The sequence below is a fragment of the Vombatus ursinus genome, unplaced genomic scaffold (assembly GCF_900497805.2).
Source record: "Vombatus ursinus unplaced genomic scaffold, bare-nosed wombat genome assembly UNPS02004184.1, whole genome shotgun sequence".
In the NCBI taxonomy this organism is placed as follows: Eukaryota; Metazoa; Chordata; class Mammalia; order Diprotodontia; family Vombatidae; genus Vombatus; species Vombatus ursinus.
In genome coordinates this window covers 795,217-811,918 of record NW_020943962.1, presented here as the reverse complement: position 1 = coordinate 811,918, position 16,702 = coordinate 795,217, and positions in this window count along the sequence as shown.

Below are 16,702 nucleotides of genomic sequence, written 5' to 3'. Positions count from 1 at the left end.
GGTAGGATGAAAAGTCATGGAGTCCAGCTCTCCTACATATAATCCAATAATGACCAAAAAAAGGGGTGCCAGATCAAATAAAGAGCAATAAATATAAAGGGAAACATCCTTAATCAAGCTACAAATATCGATTAAGCACACATTGTAAACCAGGCCCTGCTTTAGAAAATTGGAACACAAATACAAGGGGTGAAACAACTCCTATGCAGAGGGAGTTTATATTACAACGGGGAGACAACAAGTACGTATAAATATAAATGTCAGAAATAAAAATTTAATAAATCAAATCAAATAAGATAATAAATGTAAAGTGTTTTTCAAACCCTAAAGCACTGTATAAATGTCACCTACAAATACAAATATATACAAAGTGGTTAAATCTAAGTCAAGTATCAGAGCGAGGGCACTAGCAGTCAGGGAGATCAGGAAAGGTTTCCTACAAAAATATATTGCATGAGCTGCATCTTAAAGGAACAATGGGATTTTCCTAAGGGGAGATGAAGAGGGAATGTATTCCAGACATGGGCAATGTCAGTGCAAAGGCAAAGAGATAGGGAATGGAATGCCATGGGTGAAGAACAGAGAAAAGGCAAGTTTGACTGGACTGCATTGTATGGGATAGGGAGTACTGTGCCAATAAGGCTGGAAAGGTAGATTGAGGCAAGGTTGTATAGGGACTTAAAGCTAGATAGAAGATATCATAAAAACATAAGCCACAAGCCAGGATATGTAGAACAAGCTCAGATGAATTGGACAGAAGCTCATAACGTCACTCTTACTGAAGACACACAGTGGATGGGGACAAAAGCCCTCAACGACCTCCTGACCGGACATGCCCTGGAATGAATAGAATCTAGTCACAATGCCCTGAGCAAAGACAACAAAGCACAGAACTCTGACTCGAACACTGGATCCTGCCAGCACTCTGAGTACAGATGCATTCAGAGAGGTGGAAGCCAGTACCTTGAGCCCCTCACAAATATCACAGCCAGAAATGAACAGGGCCTAACCAACCTATCCAGTAGTCTAAGAGGAAATAGCTAGAACGTGGAATAAAGTCCCAAAGAAACTGACTGGAAATATAAGTAAGTAGAAGACACCAAACACTATGAAGAAATATTGTAGGTCAAGATACTGAAAAGGTAAATCCAGAAGAAGAGTGTAACTTCTACAAAGGGAAAACATCTTATTAATAATGATTTTAAAAAATGGCACCTGGGGAAAACAGATTCAAACTTTAAACAAGAACTCTGGAAATAAAAATTTGAAAAAGAATAAATTACAACATAGAATGGAAAAACATCCCCAGATAATCATATCCCAGAATATTAGAAAGGTCCAAAAAGAACTCAATGGCTATATAAAACAAAAAAAAATTGGGACAAAAATGATATTAAGTGAAAGAAATGTAAGTTACATACTTTCAAAACAATTGACCTGGAAAACAAGTAAAGAAGAGAACTTAAGAAATACCAGACACCCTGAAAACCATTTTTAAAAAGCTACACTCTTTCAAGAAATCACAAATGAAAATTTATGAAATGTGACAGAATAAATGCAGAGGCTACAGGTCATACTAATTCTTAGGTTGTTTAGTTTCCAATTATTTTTTAATCTATCCTTCTAAGGCCCATTATTGAATGTAATTTTTTTATTACATTGTGGTCTCAAAAGGGTGCATTTAATATTTTCTACTTTCCCACATTTCTTTTTTTTTAATCCAATAGAAAAGCATTTTATTTAACGCAAAAAACAAGGTCAGTAGCAAAGGGAAAAACCAGGCAATGGAATCACTCTCAGCACCCATATCAAAAATGGGCACAGATTGCCAGATAAGTAAAGAAGGGAACATTCCCTAAAACAATTCACGCTCCAACACCCGAACTCTCTTAATGCAGCCCAAAATTTCATTTCTTGGCTGCCATGTAGAATTTTTGGCTCACAGTGACCACTTAAGCCCCCAGATCTTTTTCAAATGTAAGAGTTTGCTGGGAAGATGGTAGTGGCTTGCCACAACTGGGTGTTACAAATCCCTTAACCTTCCACATTAAGCCTTCTGTAATCTTGTTCCTGCTTCCAGATATTTCATCTTACTCCTCACACATTCTAAGTTCCAGTCAAAATTACCTTCTTCCTGTTCTGCAAACTCAGCATGCCATTTCTTGCTTCTAAGTCTTTGCATAGGCTGTGCCCATTTCTCGAATGCTACTTGGTCCCCTCATCACTGCCCGTTGAATCTTTACCTTCCCAAAAGGTTCAGTTCAGCAGTAACTTCTTTCATGAAGTCTTTTCTTCCACCCCTATTAATCAATACACACTCCCTCCACAAATTAATTTGTATTTCCTAAGCTGTTCAAAAGTTTTATTGTCTTCCCAGTAAAACAAACAAAACACTTCTTGAGGGTAGGGACAATTATAGCTGGAAAAAAATATATACTTTCTATTTCCATTCTATTTTCTTCAGAGGTCTGTCATATCTAAATTTTGTAAAATTCTATTCATCTCCTTAACTTCTTTCTTATGTATTTTATGGTTAGAATTATCTAGCTTGGGGTGGGGGGGAATTGAGGTACCCCACTAGTAAAGTTTTACTATTTCCTCCCGTATTTCATTTAACTTCTCCTTTAAGAACCTGGATGCTATGCAATTTGGTGAATATTTGTTTAGTATAAATATTACTTCATTGTCTGTAGTGCCCTTTACCAACATGTAGTTTCCCTGCTTATCTTCTAATTACGTCTATTTTTGCTTTTGCTTTGTCTGAAATTATGTTGGGTATTTCTGCCTTTTTTATTTCAGCTGAGGCATAATAAATTCTCCATCCTCTTATTTCAACTCTGTATGTGTCTCTCTCTGTTTTCTGTATTTCTTGTAAATAACATTTTGTTGGATTCTGGTTTCTAATCCATTTGCTATTGACTTCCATGTAATGAGTGAGTTCATCCCATTTTCATTGGCAGTTATGATGACTAACTCTGCATTTCCATCCATCCTATTTTTTTCTGTTTATCTTTCTATATCTTGTCCCTTCTCAAAAGTCTCTTTTGTTTCTGAATATGGACTTCTTTTGTTTGCCCTCCCTTTTATCACCACTCCTTTCTCTTATCCCCTTTCCATCCTACTTCCCTTTTGAGTAAGTCCAATGTATTTACCAAATTGGGTATGCGTATATATCTTTCATTGAACCAATTAAGTAAGGTTCAAATGTTGACCCCTCCCCCCAATTTCTCCCCACTGTAGAAGTTGTTGCTTTCAAGCATCTTTAATGTAATTTAATTTTCCCTGTTATTCTTCTCCCTTCCCCCTTCTCTGAGCACATTCTTCTTACTCATTTTTGGTTTTTTTTTTTAGATCATCCCAACATAATTGATTCACTCCTATGCCCTGTCTCTATGTAGGGTTTTTTTAACTGCCCTATTAATGAGAAAGCTCTTAGGAGTTATATAAATCATTTTCCCATATAGCAATGTAAACATTTTAACTTTATTGAGTCCCTTATGATTTCTCTTTCATGTTTACCTTTTTTATACCTCTCTCGAGTCTTGTATTTGAAAGTCAAATTTTCTAATTTAACTCTGGTCTTTTCACCAGGAATGCTTGAAAGTCCTCTATTTCATTAAATATCCATTTTCCCTTGAAGGATTATACTCAGTTTTGCTGAGTAGGTTATTCTTGGTTGTAATCCTAGCTCCTTCACCCTCCAGAATATCATATTTCAAGCCCTCCACTCCATTAGAGTGTTAGCTACTAAGTCTTGTGTCATCCTGACTTCTGGCTGCTTAAAGTATTTTCTCTTTGACCTGGGAGCTCTGGAATTTTACTATACTGCTGTTGGTGGTTTTCATTTTGGGATCTGTTTCAGGTGGTGATTGGTGGATTTTTTTCAATTTCTAATTTTACTCTCTGATTCTAGGATACCAGGGAAGTTTTCTTCATATTTTCTAAACATATGATGTCTAGGCTCTTTCTTTGATGATGGCTTTCAGGTAATCCAATAATTCTTAAACTATCTCTCCTTAATTTATTTTCCAGGTCACTTCTTTCTGATGAGATATTTCATGTTTTTTTCTATTTATTTTTATTTTTTCACTTTATTTTATTGTTTCTCGATGTCTTCCACTTGCCCACTGATAATTTCTAAGGAATTGTTTTCTTCAGGGAGCTTTTGTAACTCTTTTTTTCTTCATTTTGCCAATTTTGCTTTTTAAGGAGTTTTTATTTTTTAAATTCTTTTTACTTTTTGGTGAGGCAATTGGGGTTAAGTGACTTGTCTAGGGTCACATAGCTATTAAGTATCATGTGTCTGAGGCAGAATTTGAACTCAGATGCTCCTGATTACAGGGCCAGTGCTCTATCCACTGTGCCACCAAGCTGCCCCATGGAGTTATTTTTATTGATGAAGTTTTGTACATCTTTTAACATTTGACCAATTCTGGTTTTTAAGGTGTTATTTCCTTCAATTTTTGTGCCTTTTTTGCTGGTTATTAATTTTCTTTTCATAATTTTCTTCCCTCACTCATATTTCTTTATCTAATTTTTCCTCTACCATTCTAATTTCATTTTGAAAATGTTTTAGGACTCTTCACCCTTCCTTTTTTCTACCCTCTCCCTTTCCCTCTCCGTTCCCTTTCCCCCTCTTCCTTCCCCTCCCAACTCCTTCTCCTCTCTCCTTCCTATCCTTCCTTCCATCATTTATCCTTCCTCCCTTCCCCACCCTAGATGATACAGTGGTAGAGACAGCTGAAGAGGCCAGGGAGTCCATTGTGCCAGGACATGTTCTCCAAAATGGCCATATACCTAATGGGTCAGCTGACAGCCACCAGTGAAGACTATAAATTTTGGAAAATATGAACACAATGGCTAGCTTGAAATATCTGGACATGAAACATATTGCATTAAACACAGGTAGAAATCTGAAGGACTTCAACCAGAAATATGCAGCACTTCAGCCTTATCTGGATCAGATCACTTTAATTGAGGAGCAAGTAGTAGCACTTATGCAGGCAGCTTACAAGTTCGAGCCATAGTAGAAGAAAATAGAAGCAAAGTAACAAGGAGTTAGAGAGGCAATGAAAGAATTCTTTAACACATAGACTTTAACTACAAGAATGTTTCTTAAGAGCTGAAATGTGTGGCATGAAACTTATCAAATTTCTATGCTTCAATTTCATAAAAGGAAGTGGTGCTGCTGATGCAAGGAGAATCCTAGCCCCCACTTTTGCGTGGATATATAACTTTAGCCACACTTTGATGTTTTCCTAAAACTGTACTCCATAGAACTTCATCTACATTCTTTGGCTTCCTCTTATCATGTGCTTCACTATGTGCTCTGGACCAAGGCTCATAAATCTGTCTTCATTATGTTCCCAGGACCAAGGCTCAGAAATCTGTTTAAGGCAGATACAGATGAAAGACTCTGGTCTCTTTGTCTCCTACAGTCTTAGGAAGCTTCTTTCCTCGCTCCTACTCTTCCCCTAGGGACTTTCTTCTTCATGTTCCCCCTTTCTTCATAGCCTGTTTTTGAAATTAAATAATAAATTCCAATTTATAATCCTTAAAAATGTTTTAGTTCTCCCTGAATTCTTGTTGGCTTGTGTCCAATTCACATTTTTCTTTGAGGTTTTGCTTGTAGCTGTTTTGACATTATTGTCTTCTTCTGAATTTGTGTCTTGATCTTCCCTGTCACTATAATATGTTTTTGTGGTCAGGTTCCTTTTCATCATTTGTTTATTTGTCTAGCCTATTTCTTGACTTTGAACTGTATGCTAACATTGGGCTCGATTCGCAGATGGAAGGCCACTGTCCCAAACTTCAGACTTTTTTGCACTTTTGTTTTCAGAATTGGTGAATTGGAAGGTTTTGGTGCTTCCAAGGTGGTGTGATCCAGGGAGAGTTGTCTGTGCTCCAGATCTTACCCAGGAAGGGTCCTTGTTCCCTTAGGATCATAACTGATGCTGCTCCTCAGGGACCCTGCTCCCTCATGACTGAAAGTGTTTTTCTCTGCCCTTAAACTGTGACCCAGCAGTGGATATAGACAGTGGATTTGGTAAACAATATCTAATCCTATTCCCAGTGCTAATCAAGGGGTCCCCTATAATCTCTTTCTGACCAGTTACCCAATCTCCTCATCATCTCAGGCTTGAGATCCCCTGAAGTTGCTACTGCTCCTGTTGTCACCACCAAATCCCACCAATGGTGTTGCATCTACATGGGCTCAGAGTCTCTACCCCCACATCACATATGTCTCCCTCAGATCTCCTAAGTTGTCTTGGGCTGGAAGAATGTCTCACCATGATCTTTTATTTGCTCTGTCATTCCAGAATTGGATTTGAGGTATAATTTTACAGTTGTTTGGAGGGAAATATTGAGAGAGTTTAGCTGGAGTGCTTCCTTTACTCCAGCATCTTGTCTCCACCCCCTAGAAATCTGGTTCAACAATTCTAGTGAACAATTTAGAATTATGTCCAAAGGGCTACAGAATTGTGCATGCTCTCTTACCCAGAAATACTACTATTGGGGCTGTACCCTAAAGGAGTTTGTTTTTAAAACAGCAAAAGGTCCCATATGCATAGTAACTCTTTTTGTGGTGGCAAAGAATTAGGAATTGAAGGGATGCTCATCAATTGGGAAGTGGTTGAACAAGTCATGGTATAAGATTGTGATAAAATATTATTCTACTGTAATAAAAGATCAAGGGAATTGTTTCAGAAAAACTTGGGAGGACTTATGCTGTATGAACTGATATAAAGTGAAATAAGCAGAACTAGGAGAATATTGTACACAATAATAAACTGTGAAAGACTTGGCTACTCTAATCAATACAATGACCCAAGATAATTTTGAAGGACTCATGAAAAATGCTATCCACCTCCAGACAGAGAACTGGTGAACTATGTGCTTATAGGAGCATTTTAAAAATTTTCTTGCTTTTTTCCCCCAACATCAATATTGTGGAAATACATTTTGAAAGACTTCATATGTATTTATTTATTGTATTATTTTTTGCCTTCTCTGTGGGTAGAGGAAGGGTGGAGGTAGGAAGAACATTTTAAACTGAAAATAAGAATTTTTAAAAATTTATGAAAAAAGAAGAGTAAAGGCAAAATATAAAGGTTTTCTAACAAGGTTAATGTACCCAGTCAGACTAAGTATAATCCTCTACAAGAGACTTGACTTTCAGTGGAATAGAGGATTTTCGATAATTGCTGCTAAAAAAAAAATCAGTGCTTAGTAGAAATTTTGAAATACAAATACAACATAAAATACTCAAATTAATAAAACATAAAAGAAAAATTAAAATAACCCAATCTCAGAAAAATAAGTTGAATAGACCATAAACAAAGTCCCAAAAGAGAAAAAGGAGAAAATGTATTTTTTTAAACATTCAAAGGAAAAAAAATAAACTAGGACATAAACTGTTCACAAAATTAGGAAAGAAAAGAGGGCAGGAGAATCCTACCAAATGATTTCAATAGAAACATGGCCTTGATGCACAAAGAATTAAGAAGCAAAGCAGAGAAAGAAAATTATAAGCCAATATCCCTAATGAACATCAACATAAACTATTAACAAAGAGGCTACAACAACATATTTAAATGATTATAGACTATAGTTACATTGGAGCTGTTCCCATAAGGCAATGGTTTGTTCAATATTACGAAAATTATAAACATAGTAGGCAGTACCAAAATCAAAACATCTTAAGGCCATTGAATTTTGTCAGCAGATGCAAAAACACTCTTGATAAAATAAAATACCAATTTCTGTTTTTAAACATAAAAAAATCCACAGGAATCAATGGACTTTCCTTAATATAATAAATAGTGTCTAGCTAAAACAAAGAGGTATCTCTAGGATGAAACATAGAATCCTCTAGTATTCAAATCCCTCCACAACCCAAACCCTTCCTACCTTTCCAGGCTCTTACTTCCCACCCCACCTGATATACTCTATGGTCCAGTGACTCTGGCCTCTTTTCTATTCCACCTACAATGTGCTCCCTCCTAATTCCTTGAATTTTAACTGGATGACCCCCATATCTGGAATGCTTTCCTTATTAATCTATATCTTATAGCTTCCTTGATTTCCTTCAGGTCCAACTAAAATAGCATCTTCTACAAGAACCCTTTCCCCATCCTGTTTAATGCTACTTTTTTCCTTCTGAAATTATCCCTGCCTATATTTTTGTACATGGTCATTTATATATTGTCTCTCTCATTAGACTGTGAGCTTCTTGAGAGCAGGGACTTTTTTTAACCTTTCTTTGTATGCTATAACTTATTATAATTCCTAGCAGGTCAATAGATTCTTGTTAACTTAGTTTGATTTAGTATTATCTGTAATGGAAAAAATAGTACAGCCTTTTCCAACAAAATCAAGGACAAGGCAAGGATGTACATTATCATCACTACTATTTAATATAGTCTTAGCTATAATAATAAGAAAACACAGAAATTTATGGAATATGTATGGATAAATAGGTAAGAACATCACTTTTTTGCAGATGATATGATTACTTCCCTAAACAATCCTAGAGATTCATCCAAAATTAATTGACACAATTACTGCCTTTGGCAAAGTAGTAAGAATTAAATACATAAAAATCTTCAGTTTTTCTATATATGACTGATAAACCCAGAAGGAAAGGATAGAAAGAGAAATCCCATTAAAATCATAACAAAATATGTAAAATACTTCAGAATCCATTCATTGAGACACACAGAGGAATTATACGCATACAAGTGAAAAATACTTTTCAGAAATACAGACCTCATTTCAAGTTCACTCTTATGTCTGCTCTACCTCCACACTGGTTGCCTTACCACCTTGAGGATGACTCCACCCAGAGGCCGACCCATTCATTAGTGAGTTGGTGCCTGGAACCGCCATATCAAGAGAATCCTCAACCATACATACTATTCACTTCACTTCTAGGACACTCTGCAGTCTGTTCCACCTCCCCACCAGATGCCTTGCCCCTATGCACCTCTGGCCTTTCGGCTCCCCTTTATGCTTTGTCTTCACCTATTAGAATGTCAGCTCCTTGAGAGTAGGGAGTGTCTTGGATTCTTTTTTTATCCCTAGCACTTAGCACAGAACCTAGAAAGGTTTAACAAATGCCTTCTCTATTTTTTTAACTTAACTTGATTCCTTTTAATAGGGTACTGAAATTGATCAAAATCAATCCATTCCTCTAAAATGATAACTTACAATTATGTAGGGCTTTAAGTTTAACATATATGGAGGAAGGGTCATCCCACGATCCCATGGAATGTGGACTAGACTTCTTCTGGCAACTTCCAAGGAAATCTCCAAACTTAAAGTTCAACTCTGAAGGGGCTTAGCATTTTGAAAGTTAAAGTGACCCCCTTGACGTCTACTGAGTAATGGTTTCTCCAACTTAGTAGCTAGTAAATGGATTGCTTTATCTTCTCAAAGCATCTAGTCCATTCACAGTTAAATGATATATGTCTCATATATTTGTTTATAAAAATGTTTGCATATGTGTATAGCTATAGGTAAATATCTATAGAAGTAGATATTGATATCGATATCAATATTTTTCATTTACTCCTCACAACAACCCTGTGGGGAAAAAATTTACTGTGATTTCATCAACTTAGGCACTGCCTCTGTGTGAGCATGTATGTGTAGAAATTCCTTCCACAGATGCAGACTAGTCATATTTGCAACTCTTAGGTTTAGAGAATTGTCTGTGGCAATGGGATATCAGAAGTAGGACTTGAACTGAGGTCTTCTGGGTGGATGCCTCTTCTCTGATATGTTTTGCTCTTCTATTTTTTAAAATTTATTTATTTTTAGTTTTCAACATTCACTTCCACAAGATTTTGAGTTCCACATTTTCTCCCCATCTTGTCCCTCCCACCACCCCAAGATGGCATGCTTTCTGAATACTCTTTCCCCTAATTTGCTCTCTCTTCTATCTCTCCCCTCCTTCTCTTATCTCCTTCCCTTCTATTTCCCTGCAGGGCAGGATAGATTTCTATACCCCATTTCCTGTATTTCTTCTTTCCCAGTTGCATGTGAAAACAAATTTTTAACATGTGTTTTTAAAACTTTGGGTTCCAAATTTTCTCCCTTCCTCCTTCCCCACACATACTCATTGAGAAGGCAAACAACTTGATACATTTTATACATGTGTAGTCATGCAAAACACTTCCATAGTAGTCCTGTTGTGAAAAACTAACTATATTTCCCTTAATCCTATCCTGCCCCCAATTTATTCTATTCTTTCTTTTGACCCTCTCCCTCCTCAGAAGTGTTTGCTTCTGATTACTCCTTTCCCCAATCTGCCCTCCCCTCTATCATCTCCCTGTTCTATTGTTCCCTTCCCCCCCCCCATTTTCCTATAGGGTAAGAGAGATTTCCATACCCAATTGAGTGTGTATGTTATTGCCTCCTTAAGCCAAATCCTATGAGAATAAGATTCATTCATTCCCTCTCACCTTCCCCCACTTCCCCTCCACTGTAAAAGCCTTTTCTTGTCTGTTTCGTGTGAGATAATTTACCCCATTCTACCTCTCCCTTTCTCCTTCTCCTAGTATAATCCTCTCTCACCCCTTAATTTTATTCTCTAGATATCACTCCTTCATCTTCAACTCACCCTGTGCCCTCTATCTATCTATCTATCTATCTATCTATCTATCTATCTATCTATCTATCTACCTATCTATTAACATATACACACATACATATAATTTTTTCCCTCCAACTACCCTAATACTGACAAAGGTCTCATGAGTTACAGATATCATCTTTCCATGCAGGAATGTAAACAGTTCAACCTTAGTAAGTCTCTTATGATTTCTCTTTCCTGTTTACCTCTTCATGTTTCTCTTGAGTCTTGCATTTGAAAGTAAAATTTTCTTTTCAGCTCTGGTCTTTTCATCAAGAATGCTTGTAAGTCCTCTATTTCACTGAATGTCCATTTTTCCCCCTGAAGAATTATACTCAGTTTTGCTGGGTGGGTGATTCTTGGTTGTAATCCTATGTCTTTTGCCCTCTGAAATATTATATTCCAAGCCCTCTGGTCCCTTAATGTAGAAGCTGCTAAATCTTGGGTTATCCTGATTGTGTTTCCGCAATACTTGAATTGTTTCTTTCTGCCTGCTTGCAATATTTTCTCCTTGACCTGGGAACTCTGGAATTTGGCTACAACATTCCTAGGAGTTTTCCTTTGGGGATCTTTTTCAGGAGGTCATTGATGGATTCTTCCAATTTCTATTTTGCCCTCTGGTTCTAAAATATCAGGGCAATTTTCCTTGATAATTTCTTGAAAGATGATGTCTAGAATCTTCTTTTGATCATGGCTTTCAGATAGTCCAATAATTTTTAAATTATCTTTCCTGGATCTATTTTCCAGGTCAGTTGTTTTTCCAGTGAGATATTTCACATTGTCATCTATTTTTTCATTCTTTTGGATTTGTTTTACAGTGTCTTGATTTCTCATAAAGTCACTAGCTTCCAATTGCTCCATTCTAATTTTTAAGAAAACATTTTCTTCAGTAAGCTTTTGAACTTTCTTTTCCATTTGGCCAATTCTGCTTTTAAAGGCATTCTTCTCCTCATTGGCTTTTTGGACCTCTTTTGCCAGTTGGGTTAATCTATTTTTTAAGGTGTTATTTTCTTCAGTATTTTTTGAGTTTACTTTAGCAAGCTCTTAACTTGTTTTTCATGGTTTTCTTGCATCACTCTCATTTCTCTTCCCAGTTTTTCCTCTACCTCTCTTACTTGTTTCTCAAAATCCTTTTTGAGTTCTTCCATGGTCTGGGATTAATTCAAATTCTTCTTGGAGGCTTTGGATGTAGGACCTTTGACTTTGTTGTCTTCTTCTGGTTGTATGTTTTAATCTTCTTTGGTACCAAAGAAAGATTCTACGGTCTGACTCTGACTTTTTTCACCTTTGTTTGATCATGATCCCAGTAAATTACTTGAGTTTTAAACTCTTTGTTAAGGTAGGACTCTGCTTCCAGTGTGGAGAATGTCCCAAGCTTTGGGGGTTTTGTGCAGCTGTTTTCAGAGATACTGCTAGGCATCTGTAAAGTTTCAGTTCTTCCAAGGTGGTATGCTCAAAGGAGAGGTGTTTACTCCTTTCCTGGCCTGTGCTCTAGTCTATGAGTGACCACAAGCATTCTTTTCTGCCTTGGAATTGTGAGGAGATTCCTTCTCTACTACCACTACAAGCTCCACCACACCAGCACTCCTTGCCCCAGGACTAAGACCCAGATTCAAGCATGGGTAAAGCAAGGAAATCCTGCCTCTGCACCAGCAAAGAGATCCCTGTAATCCCTCTCTGATCCACCACTTGATCCCCCCAACATCTGTGGACTGAGAGCTCTGGAAGCAGCAACCACCACCACCACCCCTGGGCTGTGCCAGGGCTGGGGCTAGACTATGCTCTTCTCTCACCACAGTCACAGACTTTTCCCACTGACCTTTTAAGTTGTCTTTGGTATTCATGGGTTGAGAAGTCTGGAAACCCCCACAATTGCCCATGATTCAGTCCTTTGAGGACTGATCTAGGTTCACTGAGGCCTGTTTTGCCTGTGCGCCCATGCCAAACTGTGCTCCTCTCTCAGCCTGGTGCAATAGACCTTTCCAATTAACCATCCAGGCTGTCCTGGGCTGGAAATTTGTTTCACTCCATCTTTTTATGGGTTCTGCTGCTTTAGAATTTGTTTAGAGTCATTTTTTACCGGTATTTGGAGGGGTTTGGGGGAGAGCTTAAGCGAGTCCCTGCTTTTACTTTGCCATCTTGGCTCCATCCCCACCTTCTCTATTAATATATTTATCTACCTACCTACAAAAATAATTTGAAAAATTTTATTGCTCATGACTGGTTTGTGTCAATGTATTTAAAATAATGTTACCTAAGTTAATTTCTATATTCAATATATACAAACTATATAATATATACAATACAATACAATCTATACAATATGTACAATTATGCAAATCAAACTACCAAAGGGTTATATCATAAAGGAAGAAAAACTAATAACAAAGTGTATCTGGAGGAGTAAAATACAATAATCTCAAGGAAAGTAATGAAAAAAGATAGAAGGGGGAGATACCACTATCACATCTCAAACTATGCTACACAGCCATAATCATAAAAGCTACTGGCTAAAATACAGAGAAGTTCAGGAGTCAGATTAGATCTAGAAGATTCAGAAGCAAACAAATGTAGTAACCTAATGCTCAATAAACCCAAATATACCAACTAGTAGAATAGAGATTTGTTATCTGACAAAAATTGTTGTGAAAACATGAAAACTGGAAATAAGTCTGACAGGAATTAAGTTTATACCAATATCTCACACCATGTATCATAACAAGCTCCAAATGGATGCATATCCTGGATATAAAAAAAGGTCACATCATAAACAAATTAGAGAAGCGTGATGGAGGCATCTTTCCCAACTCTGAATAAGGGAAGAGAACTTGACCAAACAAATAAAATAGGATCATAGGAGATAAAATGGATGATTTTGATTACATAATACCCACAATGTTTTGAACAAACACAGTTAGTGCAGTTAAAATTAGAAGGGAAGCAGGGAACTAGAGAAAATCTTTGTAGCAACTTTCTCTGATAAAGGTCTGATATCCATGTATAGAGAATTGAATTAAGTATGTAAGAATAGGAGCTATTCCCCAAATAGATAAATGACCAAAGGATATGAATAGACAGTTTTTAAGGGAAGAAATTCAAGTCATCAACAATCATTTGAAAAATCTAAATTACCAATAAGAGAAATGCAAATTGAAACAACTTTTATGTTCTACCTTAACTCACTAAATTTTGAAAAATGACCCAAAAAGCCAAATGACAAGTGCTAGAGAAGCTCTGTGAGGACAGACACACTAATGCATAGCTACTGGAGGTCTGCAGAGATCAAGTTATTCTAGAAAGCAATCTCAAACTTCACCCCAAAGTCATTTGTCTGGGCATACCTTTGGAGCAAGCAATACCACTACTATACCTATTCCCAAAGATATAAAAGAGTGAAATTATTCATATGTATAAAAATAATTATATCAGTACTTTTGTCATTGCAAAGACATGAAGTAGGGAAGTGCCTAGGAATTGAGAAATGACAACAAACTGTTTTATGTTAATAACATTGAATATTATCGATCTTTAAAGAATTAAGAAACAGTTTTGACAAAACCTGCAAACTTCTTATGAATCGATGCAGAGTAAAGTGAGCAGAACCAAGAGAATGATTCACATAATGACTGCAAAGTTATGAAGAAAGACAACTTTGAAAAGCTTGTGAATGCTGATCAATGCAGTGCCTAACCAAGGCTCCAAAGGGCTAATAATGGAGCATGATTTCTACCTTTTGACATAGGCAATGGATGAGAAGTACAGAAGGAGACAGATTGTTTGAATCAGATCAATGTATTGACCTGTTTTTACCTGCTATGATAACTTCTTTAGAAGGAAGAAGGAAGTAAAAATATGTAGGAGAGAGGAGGAAAGAAAGGAAGAGAGAGAAAGAAAAAAAGAGAGAAAGGAAGGAAGGAAGGAAGGAAGGAAGGAAGGAAGGAAGGAAAGAAGGGGGAAGGAAGGAGGGAGGGAGGAAGGGAAGGAGGAAAGAGGAAATGAGGGAAGGAGAGAGGGAGGAGAAAATACGTTAATGAAGTATTTGAAAATGTGCCAAATAGAATACATAGGACTCAGAAGGATACATACTCTTGTGGTATAGTTTGGTAAATAAAGTAATGAATTTATTATATACTTTTTCTTTAAAAAAAATTCTACATAATAGGAATCTCCAATTTCATATCTAATTTTTTTCCTGTTTTCTTTTGTAAATGACTGTTCATATTTGTTGCTGTTTTTCAAAATCAGGGGAAAAAATTAAAAGAGCTGCATTTTAGCCACACCCTGTATTTGTCTGCGCCTCTTACACAGATCAAAAAAACTGGCAACTGTAGCTACTCAGTCATCCATTTGTGAAAATGCTGACATGAAAATCCTTCTCAATTCCTAGTCAAACCAACAAAGCAAAAAGAAGTCATGGTGGGATACTGACAAGAATGACCCAGACTCTGGCCTGACTGAGGCACAAACTTCAATGTTGGGTAGTGTGTTTATACCATAAGAATGATCGGGTAGCTACACATAGCATGAGAGAAGTAGGTGGTGATAAAGGATCTCCCTTCATCCCACAAGTCTAGGGAGAACAACCCATCACTTCAGGAAGCCCCTCATATCCTCCAGCTTCCTGGTTTCTTTGCCTTATAACACAAGGCAGCTGTCCAAGTTTGGCTTCATTTTCCTCTTTCAAGTTTTGTAATTATCTTTATAATTTGGCCAATCGCTAGCCAGGTGACCTTGGGTAAATGACCTAATCACAGATCTAAGAGCTCTGGGGCCCCGGGAGGCTACTTATCTCAAATAATGCTTGACTCAGCATTTTCTCTGAAGAAACATTGATAAGTGGTTGCGCAGACTTCACTCAAAGATTACCACAGAGGGGGAGCTCTCTTAGGAAAATGACTAACTTTTATATAGCTCTTCAAAGTTTGCAAAACACTTAACTAACATCTCATTTAAGCCTCACAACAGGTATTAATATCCAAGTCTTACAGATGAGGAAAATGAAGCTGATAGTGAATTCATTCAAATGAGATGCCCTATGTAAAGTGCTTCGAAAATTTTAAAGCACTGAATAAATGCTAACTAGCACCATAATGACTAATAATTGATATATCTATAGTCAGAGAAACTAGGTGTCATGAGCTAGCTTTCTAGATCCAAGTCCATGGTTTATGCATCATCCTATGTTATATCTTGAGGCCATATATTCTACTATGAGATAGAGGTAACTGTTAGGAAAGTTTTCCTTACATTGAACCTGTAAATAGTTCTCTTAAACTTCTCTCAATCACTATTTTTTCTGGCCTCTGGAGCCAAGTAGAGAAAGGCTAAGGCCTCTTCAACAGGCTAGCTCTTCAAATATTTGGAGCTGGCTCAATTCCCCTTTGAAATTGCTTTTACCTCAGGTGAACTCACTTTCCCTCTCTGAGTTTGTATTTCTTTATCTGTAAAGTGAGGAAAATAGTACTGACACACCCTCCCTCAGAGCAGGGCTAATCAGCCTAAAGGAAAGCATGTAGAATGAATGCTTTGTATGATGATGATCACAGCAGGTATTTTGATCAAACTTCGAGGTTTCCAAAGGTCCATGATCCCATTTGAGTCTCACACCAGCCCCATTAGGCAGGTGCTGCCATTCTTTTCATTTTACAGATGAGGACATTGAAGCTATGGGAAGGAAAATTACTTTCCCAGGGCCACAAATCTCAGAAGAGTCTGAAAGAGGCCCAAACACATATCATCCTCACTCCAAGCCCAGTACACTAGAGACTCTGCTAGCTTCTCTGCATGTGCATGGTATTCTAGGAAGAGGCTAGCAAGTTATCTTCATTATCATCATCATCATTAACAGGAGGAGGAGGAGAAGAAAGAGGAGGAGAAGGAAGAGGAAGAGGACAAGGACAAAGAGAAGCTCAACTATATCATTCAGTTATATTATATTGCACTTATATTATGCCTCCTATGTATCAATCATGATGTTAGGCACTTAGTTTGCAAAAATAAAAACAAAAGAATCCCTGTCCTCAAAGGGTTTATACTGGGCAGATATACACTCTGCCCTCTCCCTCC